The sequence below is a fragment of the Gavialis gangeticus genome, unplaced genomic scaffold, assembly GCF_001723915.1.
Source record: "Gavialis gangeticus isolate Ggan-Ray unplaced genomic scaffold, GavGan_comp1, whole genome shotgun sequence".
In the NCBI taxonomy this organism is placed as follows: domain Eukaryota; kingdom Metazoa; phylum Chordata; order Crocodylia; family Gavialidae; genus Gavialis; species Gavialis gangeticus.
Window position 1 is genome coordinate 14,298,147 of NW_017729019.1, and position 15,067 is coordinate 14,313,213.

The 15,067-nt window shown below is 45.8% G+C and overlaps 1 protein-coding gene across 6 annotated transcripts in view; it reads right to left on the reverse strand.

The window, feature by feature from the left end:
* ANKS1A (ankyrin repeat and sterile alpha motif domain containing 1A) overlaps window positions 1-15,067 on the reverse strand; it is a 154,192-nt gene that overhangs the window by 73,451 nt on the left and 65,674 nt on the right. The gene's annotated exons all lie outside the window — the stretch shown is intronic.

Genomic DNA, 15,067 nt, shown 5'->3' on the forward strand with positions numbered 1-15,067 from the left:
AAAAAAAAAAAAAAAAAGACAAGAGGCAGCACTGGAAGCCTGCCTGCCATGAACATGCTGATGGCACCTGGCTGACATCGGCGGGGGGGCAACTCAGAACTCACCCTTCCTCCTCCTGCCTGAAAAGGCATTTCACTGAAAAATGAATATAATCAAAACGATAGTGGTAGGGACTCCCCGAAACCAACCCCATCCCCCCAACCCCCCCATTCAGTTCCTCTCCAAAGATCTACTGATTCCCAACCCAAGAGGAAGACAAGTCCATGAGACACTCTTCCATGAAGCACAGTTTTGCCACAGAATTGGGGGGGGGTGCAAAAGGACCCCAACTGGGCATTGACAAACCTGCATCCATCCTTCCCTAACAGCAAACAACGGCCGGAAACATAGTTCACATTAATGCTTTCACAGCCTGATTTCATTCTCGGTATTTCTTTAGCATGCACACTTTCCTCGCCAGGTACAGCCTGCTCTTAAAATCATTTCTATTGACAGCAGAGAGGCACAGAAATAGGTGAACTCTGACGTCGGTACTGTTTTACAAAAGCAGCTGCATTCTGGGACAAAGGCTTTAACACTGCCTGGAAAATGGGAGGCAAGAATAACTTTAGCCCCTGAAAAGAGCAGCTTCCAGAGCTAACAGCTCTAAGTAAACCCCAAGCAGTTGAAAACTATACTCCAAAAGGAAAACCCCCAAGAACACCTTCAATGTCAGGGACTTGCCTTCTTACTTTTTTCCCTTGAAGGTAGCTTTATTTGGCCCAACATTCTGGTTATGTACAAGTTAGTAAAGTCAACAAAAAAGCCCCAATATAAATATTTTGCAATAATTTTCTTAAACGTTAACAAAAATATTTTAAGGCATAAACCCCTATGCAGGGTCTGTATCCCAAACGTTACTAGTTCAAAGCTGCAGAGAGAACATGAAAATGAAAGAGAAACCCTGGCCCCCGCCCCCCCCCCCCACACACTCATTTTGTTGAGCAAAAGGGAGAAGCTCAGGGAGTTGTACGTCAATAACCAACCTAAATTACTGACATGGCAAAATGTCTAAGGCATAAGTAGCATAGGTAAGAAAAATCAAAGCAAGAGCTTGCTCTTACTTACAGCCTGCTGCTGTAGCACCAAAGGGAGAAACGAGAGGCTCCAACTTAGTTCAAGATCTGGATGTCCACTGCAAACTTCAGTTTACAAAAGTGAACAAAACCCCACAAAAATACCCATCCCCAATGTGAAATTTCTGGTCAGAGGTGTTCTGAAAATGGCGTCTTGGGTGTATTTTATTACAACTATTGTTTGTCAGCCGATCTCTGGACTTGGTTACCTAGCACTGGAAAAAAAAGCAGTCTTTTTTAAAATTACCATAAGGTAGCAAGGAAATCAGGTTCCCCAAATCAGGCACTTTTTCCCAGAGCTATGGAGGGGGGGCTAAGCTTTTTGAAACAGCTGAAGGGGAGAAGATGCCCCGCTTCCAATACAGTTCAGTGCATCCTGGAAGACTAAGTCCATTAGGCTTCTTGAAAAAAAGGATGTTTGCAAAGTCAGATCTCAAAAAAACTAAAAAAAAAAAAAAGAAATCCTACCCATTTGTGGATGGAGAATGGGCAACTCCTTTGTTACTTAAAACTATCAGGGAAAAAGTCTTTTACGGATGACTGCATGAATAGTAAGGACTACAAGGCAGAAGGAGTCTCTGCACCTTGATGATGGGAACTTCTGAAGACTGAAGATAAACTAGTTTTGAATACTGTAGATTGAGGAACAGTTTGAATACCAGCTGGTCAAAAATATTGTTAAAAAATTGAAATATTTAATCTACTTCCCTCATTCCCAAGTTACATATATAGGAGACTACTTTCTCTATGTAACGCAGGTTTTTAAAGACATCCTTTGGCTCGCGTGTCCTGCAACACTACTCTACGGCCTCTTCCTCCACCACAAGGAAAGCATTTATTGCTATTCAGCGCTGGGACACGTGTACCCTAAGCATGACTTGAGCTGATGAGATGTATCCAGACCAAGAATGGCTGAGTAATGCTGCCAGGGATCACAAATCCTAGCAGACCTGACACAGTTTAGAGAAAAGTCCAGCCAGGCAAGTGTGTCAAAGTTACCATGGGCTCATGACAATGAAAGGCAGCATCACTGACCAGAGCTTTTGTTTTGTGCGGGGCTGAGAGTGACAGAGACAGATGGAAGAATTAACCAGGCTGAATGTGGTATTCTGAAGTATGCAGATTTTTATTCACAGAAGACAAGGTCATTTACAACTTGATTCAAAACTGCAGACGGTTTGTACAAGTGACTGAATTTTCTCCTCTCACTGGGGTAGGCTGAAGGACCCTCCAAAAAAAAAAAGAAAAGGCTCAGAGTGAGCAATGGGGCAAAATGCCCATACAGATTTCAGTGGGCAAACTAAGGCAGCCCTTTAAATGCCCAGCCACAAAAAAAAAAAAAAGCACACAGCAGACAGTGCAGTTCATCTCCCAACTGCTCAGCTCTCTGAAGTCTCTCTTCAGATAAAAATTACAGAACTTCTCATCATGTCATTTGATCTTGCTATTAAGGCTCAGACATTGTAGTTCAATAAGCAGTTCTGGAAAAGCAGCTTTGAGGGACAGAAAGGAAAAGATCTCATTGCTTTGGCTAACCCAGGGCCCCCATTTTAAATTGGCTGCTCTGCAGAATTGACAACAGAAATGCAGGATCAGCTCAAATGGAGCCAATTAAGAGACAAAACCTGAATTTAAAACCTGCCTCCCGCCCCACCAAGGAAATGCCTTGCAGGCTCAGTTCTTTCTTCTTTTAAAGACAGTTTGTAACTTCTTCCTCCAGTTGGGAAGGCTGGGGGGCAGAAGGGCCTTCCACTCCCTACATACATCATTGCGCAGTGCTCCAAAACCTCCATTTTCATCACACACACCCCAGCATAGTGGTGGCTGCCTGAGTCTGCAGACAACCTGAAAAGTAACTCAGTGAAGTGGCAGACAAATCTAAAGGTAATGGAAATCTTGATATCAACTTTCACTGCTGGAGTGATCAGCAGTGATACAACCGCACCCTTCAAAGAAGCTAAGCTGCCTCCCATGCTTTCCTCAGACCAAGTCCCCATTGTCTCCTGCCCTGGTGGAAAACAGCTCCAAATTCACCGTACACTTCTGCATCACTGATTTAAGACTCCACGTGGAGAAGAAGGAACACATGGGGAGGAAGCAAAATAAGTTGACTGCCCAAATAAGAGCAGGGCTTACCGTACTGATCGTCTTATTTGCTTTCGCATACTGCCACTGTCACCTCTGTGTTTAATTCAAAAGAATGCAACAGGATTTCAAGGCTGGTGCCAGAGAATTGAGAGATGGTACCAGGTCCAGTTTGCTGTCTGATACACAGGGCTTTGCCAGGTTTTTGACTCAAGGCCGTCTTGAAGGTCAATAGGTTTAAGAGACAGCATTAAGTCTAACTCGTATTAGGGTCAAATGAGCTTGTTTTAGAACATATTCTAAGCAAGAGCCACTGTCTTAAACCTACCGTCTAGGCTCTTTATTGGAAAGATGTTTACTTCTGCTAGTGAAGGAGCCAGAAAAGCTCTTTTCTTTCTCGCATGATCTTCTGGAGCAAGACTCCCTTGGCCCAAAGCCATCTTTTCCTACAATCAGCCATCAACAAGGAAAAATTTGGGTGGGGGTGAGGAGGAAAAAAGCATGTTTGTTCAAGCAGCCCCACCTCTCAGCCTGTTTTCCAGCAACAGAGGCAAAGTGCTCTGCACCGTGGAAGGACCTGCAGGGACTGCTGCTGACCAGGCTGGAAAGGCAAAGATCACAGCTGCATGCTGCTGAGGCAGACTCACACCCCAGATTTGCAGCCCTGCTGTCAGGGTACCAGACACACAGGTGAATGCCATCTGAACACAAACACAGAAGCACTGATGTAGTTACTGCTGTCGTGCCCTTCTGACCGTAATGAAAGCCAGCCTTCTGCCACTGGGTTCAAGCCTAAAGCCACTCAATCAACTAGGTAGGCTGAAGTCACTCATTAGACCGCCGTTAGCAGCCATGAGCAATGACCTGTTTCTCGTGGAGGTCAAGCAATCCCTGTTTAATGCAAAATGGTCCATAAGTGTAAGGACTAAAGAAGAAGTGAAACTAAAATCGCTGCTCCGTTAGAAGTGCCTACAAAGCTTGTTAATTTTCCTTCCATAGCAGCGTTTGCCATTCATACAATTCATTACTGTTCAGTTGCTGCGTACTACTGTGGCAATACATTACTTTGTATAAACCCTGGGGGAACGTCCAGATGAGAGCGGATGTGCGGTATGCAGTACCGCAGACCTGTCTGTGGTACCGCACATGCACGTGTCCTCCATGCTACCAATTAGCACTGGGGGGCGAGGGGAGGGTTGACCCTGGGAGATCCCAGGACCAAAAAAACCTGCACCTAAAAGAGTGGGATGGTGCATGTGGCAGCTGCCATCCAAAACCAGAGCCTGGCAGCTGCAGCTCTCAGAGGCCCCTAGGACCCCAAGTAAGGCTGCTGGGGCCAGCACAGTTGCTGGCCCATGCCACCCCACCCCAGCCAGGGCAACGGGCCGCATGCCAGAGCACATGTAGCATTCTCCAGGGACAAGCAGGAGCAACAGCAGACATTGTGCCACTGTTATTTGTCCCTGGGAAAAGGCATGTTTCCATTCATTGGGGTGCACCCTGGGAGGTCAAAACCCACCAGCTGAGAGTCACTTGGCTCAATTCACAGATCACAAGACAAGCAAAGATTGCATGCTCCACTCCCTCGTTCCCTCCACACCCTTACTCCTTGAGTAATCCTGCACTTGCCCAGGGAATTAGACTAGATGACCCATGAGTTTCCACCCAACCATTTGACTAAACGTCAAATATTTTGTCAAGAAACACACACCACTAATTCATAGCAGCTTATCACAGGCACTTTTATAGTAACTGCAAGGGGGATTGTCAAAATCTGCACTCAAATAAGAGTTTGCCAGCCTAACGAGGGTGAGAAACACTAGACGAAATCATCCCCAAGTCATGTCAAGCCATACACCACCCAGTCCCGTTCACTATAGCATAGGCAGAGCGGTGCCAAGGCTCAACTGCACTCCAAAAGCACCAGGATCAGAAGTGCACTGGAGAGTTTCTGGAAGTAGCACACAGCAAGGGAGTTTAAGGTTGTTCTTTGCCAGTAGTTAATTATTTAACACAAATACTATGTTTAAACATAGTCCGGCAGCTAAGACTTAACTGGTTTCAGCCTGAGCTCGCCACTCCCTGGTTTGTTCTGGGCTAACCTGCCATGGCCTACCCATGAACCCTGGTCCTGTGTCTGTCTAACTGGTAATATTACATCCACAGGGGCATCGATAATTCTCCTGCTTCTGTCACAAGTGGTTTAGCTCTTTGTACTGTTGCAGACAGGACTGCCCCTTTAATGGGCAAGAGATCAGGGATCAAGAGATCAGCCTGTTCCCAATTACCAGCCCCAGCTGGGAAGGGGCCAACTGATTATAAACCCAGCAAGTAGCTTTGCTGGACAGGAGGGGGCCTATAGGAGGGAGACAGACTCCCCCAAAACCTGGATGAATTCAAGGGAAGGAGCCTGTGGGAGCTGTAGCCAAGGGGGAGCACAGCAACATTTTGTTCAATAAGACTTCCCCAAGAAAGTCTTGGGAGTGGCATGGAGTCCCCCTTGGGCTGGGAAGACAGGCCAGGGGCTCCCAGCAGGGAGGCAACTCCTCATATCAACTCACAAGTCTGCTGCCCCACAGAACCCCATCAAGAAACTGAGAAAAGAAATGGGTGGGTTGATTAAAACAGAAAATAGTATTTGCTTGCATCAGCAGAAGACAAGCTAAGCTAACACTCAGCAAAGGACACCCCTGCTGCTCCAGTTTGTTCCCCCCACCAACCAGATGTTTCACAGAAGGCAAAGTATAAGAGTCACTTATCCTGTCTTCTGCCTGACTTTAGACTAACACAGCTAAATGCCCCTTTCTGCTCATGGGTGTTTCACAGCAGGCTCCCATCAAGACAATTCCCTTACCTTGCAGCATTCACAGGGGAGGCATTAGTGATCAGCAACCAACACCAGGCCAAAAACACTGCCTTGCTACAGATGTGGTCTTGGATGCGACTGTTCATCCCTCAGATAACAGCCAGAGGCAGCCTCAGGAAGAGAGAAGCCTGCCCAGGGTAGATGCACAATGTGCTATTGCCAAGTTAGTGGCAGTGCAGACCTTCAAGGGACCTGCAAGGTGCACATGAACCAGGTCAGCCCCCAGTCCCCTCAGAGGCACTACTCTGCAGTCTGGTACAGCCAGCACTTGGTTTCCAAACTCCTGCTTCTATGGACACAAAGCTGCAGCATTCACTTGCACAATATCTGAATTTTACCCACAGAGCTGGCACCACACTCCAGAGCCAGGCGGTCCATTTATCCAGGATCCATTAAGCCAGGTGCATTAAGAGGCCACAGGCTCTTTTATCATCATGAAGGAGATGGCCTCATGCAAGGTGGGCTGTCCATGGCAACTCATCAGCATGCACAGGAAGGACACTTTATTCATAACGCAATGAATCAAGCGGGGACTCACTAACCCCTGCCACCAAGGGCCATCTTCAGCGGTTGCAACTTCCTACCAGAAGCCAAGTAAAACACGACCTATGGTTAAAAGCCCTCAAATCCGTCACCTGCACAAACCTGGAAGCGTTATGCTCAATCTTTGCTTGTGGCATTAGGTATTCCCAAGGACATCTCAAGGTTGTCCAGAGACAAACGGCATAAGCCTTTCCACCAGCCTGGCCAGTTGCTGAGAGTTATGGTTTAGATGCTTATGTGATCCCAAAGGGTTTGCAAAGCAGGAATCCTCCACCCACAGAATAATGGAAAGTTAAAATAGGCAGCTGCTTTTGACACAATAACAATCCCTGCTGTTCTCCAGGGCTCCAGCCACTACGTACACCACACCCCTTGAACAAATGCAGCCAACACAGAGAGGCCCTTCCCTGCAGGATGCAAGCCCAACAGAACCGCTCTCCTTATGGTAAATGTATTTCCCGCCCCCAGCTGAAATTCAGAAGTCTGCCAGAAAGCTATAGCTTGTATAACCTAACTAGGAGGACTTGAACTGTTTCTGAGAGACAAACTAAGCTGCTATTTCAGCTAACGTTTCCATAAGCCATTCTCCCCCTGCTCCCTCCCCAACCCCTTGTACAAACCTCTGCTGGAAAAGCAACCCCTTAGAGACTATAGGAGTCACGGTAATCACGGCCAGCTCAGAGCTCTCATCCGGGCTTGCCTCGGAAGTGGACACTAAAGTATATCATTCCAGAGCAGGGATGCCCCTGAAAGGACTGCTGAGCCACTAGGTAAAACTATAAATAAAAAAAGGATTATTAAGCCTTCCCACCCTCATAAAATTATTTTCTTCCAAAATATTAAATGAACCTCAAGATCAAGTGAAGAAAGAATCAAGAATGGCACAGGCAGCCCCATTCTCTGGTAACACTACAGAGAGAGTAGTTGAACACATCAGCCATCAGGCCTGTAATCAAACTGAGCCAGTACAGTCAGGATTTAATATCTGTGTCTCGAGGTGCCAGATTAATTCAATTTAAAACCTGGTTTGCCACCCAGGTCCAGAGGTCATCTGCACACTCTGACCCAGGCATGTGCAATCTCTTTGTTTAGAAGTTCAGTGTAAGCATGTGGTTAATTCTACAACCTCCCCACACAGTTATCACCAGAGATCCGGGTTTTCCGTTTGCCACGGAAAGATGCAGCAAGATGTGGATTTTCTCATTTTAAGGAATAAAACAGATTTTCTCCTTTAAAGGAGAAAAAACACGGGAAACAATGACTTTCCCCTTGCAGGCTGGCACAGTCCTGGCCTGCAAGGGTTTGGAAGGAGCAGGAGGTGAGCACCATGTGGCAGCCAGGCAGCCTGGAAAGCTGCTCCTGCAGGTAAGTCTGGGGGATGGGGAGGGATTAAGGCCCCCAGAGGGAGGGAGGAAGGGAGTTGGGCAGGGCTGAGGGAGCTGCCCAGCCAGGGTGGTGCATGCAAACTTGGGCTTGGGGTCCAGGGTCAGGACAAAAATGCATGGCTTCAGGGCCTGGCTGAGGAGTGGGGGACAGAGCCACGGGCAGCTCGTCCAGATGGTGGTGGGGTAATGTGCCCCCAGATTTGCATGTGGGGAGGGGGCAGATGCAGGCTGCCCACTGTGGGCTCAGGGCTCCCTGCCCTGCTGCCCTTCTTCCTGAGGCCTACCCAGCCCAGCAGGCAGGACCTGGTGCAGCGGGGCAGAGAGGGGTGGGGAGGCTCGGTGCTGCAGGCGGCAGTCCTGCTCTGCTATGGCAAAGCATCCGCCGCCTGCCTGCCTGCCTGGCAGCAGCGGGGATGGCAGTGTGAAGCTCTTCCCCCCGCTACTGCCAGGTGAGCGGGGGGGGGCATCACCATGGTGGCCCAGGGCTCCTGGTGGTCACACTGAGCCTCCCCACCCCTCTCTGTCCTGCTGCACTGGGTCCTGCCTGTTGGACAGGACACTACAGATTTACACCCCACAGTGCATTGAGGCCCACCTGCCTGCCCGTAGCCTTCTAGGACTCAGGGATGGACCCCAGTCTTGGATCATGTTTTTCAATCAACAACCAAACTCTTATATAAAAACTAAGCCTCTTTTAAATCGAGCATACTAATGAGAACATGGGAAAGGGGACAAGAGAGCAGACCTGTTCTCTCTTTTGCATGCTCTCCTTTCTGACCACCCCCTCAAGGACAAGCTGAGGGGAAGTGAAAAGTCACTGTTTTGCAGAGAGCTGCAAATGCATTGGTGATACCGTTAAGGGTAGCTATGGCCGTGCAACAGCCACCTTCCTGAAGTGCTCAGGTACCAGCTTTGGTCTTCTTGCTCAGCCAGCTTGAGTGCCTAATGCAAAGAAAGGGTCAGAAAGGCAAAATCTCTGATACCACCTCATCTGCCCTTAATTCCTTTAAAAAGTCTTGCAACCTCAACAGCGGGGCCCTAGCCGGTGACACAGCCGTCCCCTGATCAATTCCCTCTGTTTTCAAGCCTCCTGTCTTTAAAATTCCCAATCACCACGGTTTCAGTGGCCTCTGGAGTCAACATGAAGTTGGAGCAAGGCGGCTATGAGCACAAGGGCTACAAAAACAGAAGCACAAAGCAATAATATTACCTTCATCCACACTTACGACAATCTAGAATTTAATAAAAATATGGCAGGTACAGTACAGGCAATTTATTTCTGCCTATGTACATATTAGCATGTTATAATGACACCCTCCAGCACTGGTATAATTAAGGATCTACCAAGATTTCTTTTAGAAAATCCTTATTATCTGCAGCCCATAACATGTTTACATAAATACATTCGTGGCTGAAAAGCTCAAGCTCTAGCCCTGGGCAGCCTATTTTACTTCTAAACGCCACACACAATGCTTGGTTTAAAAGGCTTCGTTGTCTTAAATTTATACGGATGAAAATAAGTGGCCAGGGATGTGATTTCATATTTGAACAGCTATATGCTTAGGACCCAGGTGAGATATAATTTTTTTAATATAAAATAAAGTTGTGAATGCAGCCTGGCCTTGTTTTTAAAATCTGAGAAAATAAAGCGCACTACCTAGTACAAGCTTACCAATTTTACTGCAGCTTGATGGGTTAGCTGAAGCAAACACTGGGGAACAAGTAAGAGGGTATCAAATCTTCAGTGAACAATTAAGTGTTAATGCCAGGGTAACACAGCACTGCTCTGGGATGGATAGATTATGTACAACTGCCAGAGACCCTCAGATTTACAACATGTTACATATACCAGAGATTCTCAGCCAGGGAGCCACAGCACCCCAGAGTGCCATGAGATCCTTTTAAGGGTGATGAGCAGTATTATACACCACACACACACACGTGTGTGTATAGTGTATAATACTGCTCATCACCCTTAAAGTGTGTGTGCATGTGCGTGTGCATGAGTGTGGTATATAGTACTGCTCATCACCCTTAAAAGGTTCTCATGGCACTCTGGGGTGCTGTGGCTCCCCGATTGAGAATCTCATATCACACCCCCCCCCCCAAATAGGAATCTAAAGGGTCAAAAGCATTCTCATCTGTTATGGGCTTTCTGAATGTTTAGCAACAAAAAGCTTGCTCTATTAGCTTTCACACTATTTTTGACTGTAGGAAAATAAGAGCTGCTATGTTCAGAGGGGTGCCTTGACTCTAACAAGGTGGAGAATCACTGGTTCATACATTAGCTATCCTTGGTGACAAGAAAAAAAAAATATCTTTATTGAAGACGCAGCTGCACTCAAAGCACCCAATACTTTTATTTCATTTTTAAGACTCGCATCTCAGGCAGGCACGGGGCTTCTGGAGAACATGTGTGATTGGATCTCTCGTCACCTCTAATTGCATATGGATTTTTCTGGCAGCAAGTAACAGCCAAGTAATATATTTTAGGGTTGGAGGGAAGAAGAAAAAAAAATGACCTATTGGAACAAACTTTAGAAACACTGATGCCCTGCTTTGCTAGTTGGTGAAATGGACTCCGACCTATAAGGGGACACGACTGTTTTGGGCGACTCGTGGGAGTCAGAAGAAGCTGCTGTAAAACCTGAGCTGCTACACCTCCCTGATTATCTGAACTGCTGCTATGCAAGGTTGAGACCATATCAAGAGTGAAGCATTTGATTGGCTTTGTAAACATGGTTGGAAACATTGGCTCCAATAACTTACATCCTTAACAAGCCCTACAATATTGACATCTCACTGCTCTTTTACATGCTTCCCAGTATAGGGATGACCCTACTGGCTTTAATACGTTTCCACAACACAGTCAGATAAAAGGTGGCAGGTCTCAAGCTTCTGTGACTTTAAAGAGGGAGCCTTCACTTCGTAACCAAATGTGAACCAACCTCTAGCAAAACACCTGGTGGAACACCATCAAGAAAAGATTTAACTGGCACGATCCTGATGGCAGCTAGCAGCACACAGGAGCGAAAAGTCAGTTATTTTATTGATGAGCAAGAGCTGAAGGGACAACCACTCCAGATGTGCAAAGTGAAGACTTTCCCTGTGCAGAGGACAAATATCTAACAGCCATATTAAGAAAAAAAAAAAAAAAAGGGACTCCAATTCACTCATTCAAGCAGCAACAAAAAAGTATTAAAAAATAAATTAAAATGCACTGGCCAGAAAACAGGTTAAGTTTGAACACCTCCATCCAACAGTGAAGGGTACTCTAGAAATATGCACAACAGGTTTGCACAAAACCCTTTAAAACTGCACCCAGAGTACTGTATATAGCAATACATTTATAGCTTCCACAGCACATGGATCAAAATCATGCCAACAGGGCCAAGTCCTTGTTGTGTTGGATTTTCTTGATTTCAGTATGTTTCAAGTTCTCCATGTGAATGACCCCTTAACTACGAATTCCCCTGACCATCAGGTATAATCCAAAATTTCCTGAGTCCTGTTCACTCGCATTTATTAGCTTGGTGTATTAGAATATTCTGTTAAACATATTGCTAAATACCAGAAGATAAGTTGCAGACACAGGAGGACCTGGACAGGCTGGAGAGCTGGACTGGAACCAGATGAAGTTCAACACACAGAAGTGTAAGGTGCTCCATCGGGGGGGCAAACAATCCCCAACATACCTACAGGCTCAGTGGTGATAATCTGACTCACACCACAACCGGAGGGGACCTAAGGGTAGTGATAATTGATGAACATGAGCTGGCAGTGCGATGCTGTGGCCAGCAGGGCCAACACCACACTGGCATGCACCAACCAGTGCATCTCATGTAAAACTAAGGAAGTGATACTCCCACTCTACTCAGCACTGGCAAGACCGCAGTTGGAGTACTGCATCCAGTTCTGGGCACTGCATGTCAACAAGGACATGGAAAAACATGACAGGGTCCAGAGAAGAGCCACCCATATGATCAGGGACTTGCAAGACAAGCCATACGAGGAGAGGCTGAGAGACTTGGGCCTCTTCAGTCTACAGAAGAGAAGGCTGAGAGGGGACTTGGTAGCGGCTTACCGCTACATCAGAGGAGTGCATCAAGAACTTGGCGAACAGCTGTTCACCAGGGCAACTGGAAAAAAAAAAACAATGTTAGGCACAGTTGCTTTATCACCAGTAGAAGGAATTACTTTCATATACACAAGCCTCTGTACTGCATAACCAGACCTCAAAATATACCCAACCTGAGGGGCCTTGAATGTATTGCCCCCTCAACCTTCTCTAAAAGCCCAAACTAGGGGGAAATCAATGTAACCATCACCAGGGCGGGGTGAGGATGTGAACAACTCTGGCTTTTCTGTCTTGCTGGATGATGCAGGATTTGCACTGTCACCAGAATATGTCTATGGAAATATGACCTCAAAGTTCACCATTTTGTGTATTCAACAAGTATACAGTAGGCTTTCCTAACAGGAAACTGCCAGTACACCTAATTTTGAAAACGATTGAAGAATTTAATGCAAGAGGCAAGAGTTTGTGTGGGTCATAGTTTTATTGGCTCTATTAATATGAATAGAAAAATCAGAAAATAAGCATTGTCCAACAAATACATACTGTGCTAACTATTCAAGCCAGTAGCCATATCCTGCTCTAGCAGCATTCCTATTCCAAGCACGGCTATGCATGGACCCAGTAGATTTGTCAGCGACTTATTTCAGTGCATCCTCCAACTGTTCATTAGCGACACACAAGCACTCTTTCTGGTTTAATATGGTCTCAGAGAAACTCATTTGGATCAGGGTCAAGGGACTGTTGGTTCATATTACCCTGCAGTTTGTGTTTCTATAAGAAACACAAAACATAGAGCCTGAACACATGTCAAAGAAAAGGAATTTGTAATAAGGCTTCAAACTTCAAAGTCAATGCAGTGGATTCACAATTTCAGACCCCACTGTGAAACTCGGCTGAAAAGAGCTTCTGTACTCAGGCAGATTGGGCCTGACCTAGTAAAAGCGGTAAGGCAAGCTATGGAGAGAGACAGACAGAGGTCTCAATGTGAGAACCTCTCATTAGCTAGCACTTTGAATTTCCTGGCAGCTTTAAAATACATTTCACATTTTATACCGTGAAGAATTTCAATGCATTTTATAAGCTGTGCTCTTACATTTCAGATCACCTTTCACCCAAAAAGGACTTAAAATGCATCCTATAGTCTACGAATTTCTCATAAAGATTGTATCCATTTCTATATTTGTTAGAGCAAGGAGCATAACAGGGCTCCAAAACTTATTGGAACCCCTGGGCACAATCACCATGTAAACAGCAATCGGTTCAGCTACTGAAATGCCTCTGGCACTGGGTAACAAAGCACCTCGCAACCCTACAAAAATATTGCAGACAGGAAGTAAACAGTTAAGTGATGCTACAGAGGAAAATTAAGATATTCAAAAATGTAATTAAAGAGGAGAAACTTAAGGAAGACTTAAACATCCCCGATGAAGGCAGAAATGTCACAAAACCATTACTGATCCAAAATCTGGCTACATAACTTTCAAAAAAAGAATGTTTTTGTTAGAGAGCCTGAACAAGTTACATGAAATGCAACAAAAGCATCATATTTCACATAACTGTGTTACTATGCTAGTTAAATGTTTTCAAATGCCATCATTATACAAGCAGAGTATCCAATGGACTGAAATGGGTACCTTATTATAGTGTAGTGGATCTATAACAAGCTCAGACACATGTCCAGCTTGGTGCCTGTGATTGACGACCTATAAGCAAACACAAGGGAGGAAGAACGGGAGTCATTGTACATTTACGTCACGTCCTTGTGAACATGTAGATGGAATACCTCGAGGCAGACAGCAGCTAATAAACTGAAATATTCAACAGCTTGTTTTAAAAGCCTAGCTGAAGAAGAGAGTTACCAGTGACACTTGTTTAGATCCGAACTGGAATGATTTAAAGAATTAGCAAACAGTTTCTACATCCAAGCCTTGCTGCCAAATACGGGCATGCAGCATTTTTGGTGTTACTTGCTTTTCTGACGGAAACACTAGTGCACCTTCATCTACCAAAAGGAGATGTTTTGTTCAAAGCTCCAACCCTTCGTGTACTACAGTTTGCAAAGGTCTCTCATCAGTTAGGGGTGCAGCTCCAGGTGATGGATTTGATATGCAATTCCGTCGCCTTCAGCTTTATAGTTCAGGTCAGTTCCATCTCCAATTCTCCCTCTCCCTCAATATTGTAGGCCAGCATCTCTCAACCCATGGGTCGCAAGAATACACAAAAGGGTCACGAACAAACTTTAAAACTGGGTTATCCTTTAAAGGAGAAGAAGGTGGGAAACGGTGGCTTTTTCCACGCAGGTTGTGAGAGTTCCAGCCTGCAAGGGGCTGCTTGGGGCTCCCCCTGCGCCAAACACCTGAGAGCTGGGGCCTGGGGGTGGAGGGCAGCGGGCCAGGAGTGAGCGGCATTGGGTCGGGACTGGCCATCGATGTTTACAAATGTGTCCTGGTACAAAAAAGGCTGAGAACCACTGCTTTAGACAGCAGAGACCTATCCTGATCTGTCAAGAGTTGCACACATGCAGAGCAAGGCATCCCACTGAGCTCCTTCAAACCTGGGATCTGCATTTCCCTTTGCCTTGATTCAACAGAGTTCAAGTTTGCAGGAACTAAGTAAGGAGGGCTTAGTACCAACTGCTTTAATAGCTTGTTGCAATATGCTATTTTAACAGGTGTGGCACCCCTGTGCTATGGGAGTTAGATATCACCCCCCACTGAAGAGGAAAGCTACTTTTTCCAAGTACAAGAAATGAAGAACTCCTGCCTTTGGAGACAAAAGGCAAAAGTTCAGGGTGGGTAAAAATCCTCAACTCTAAAAAGCAGGAAAAACAAGAGCAAACCTTGTGATCTGGAAGTAATAAAATAATCAAATCAGCAATTAACTGACTTGAGAGACTCCAGGACATGCCTGTTTACAGTAGATATCATAATAAAAAGATACTGGCGGCCCTGCTTTTTTTTTTTTTTAAACCAGAACTATAAAATATTTCAGCATC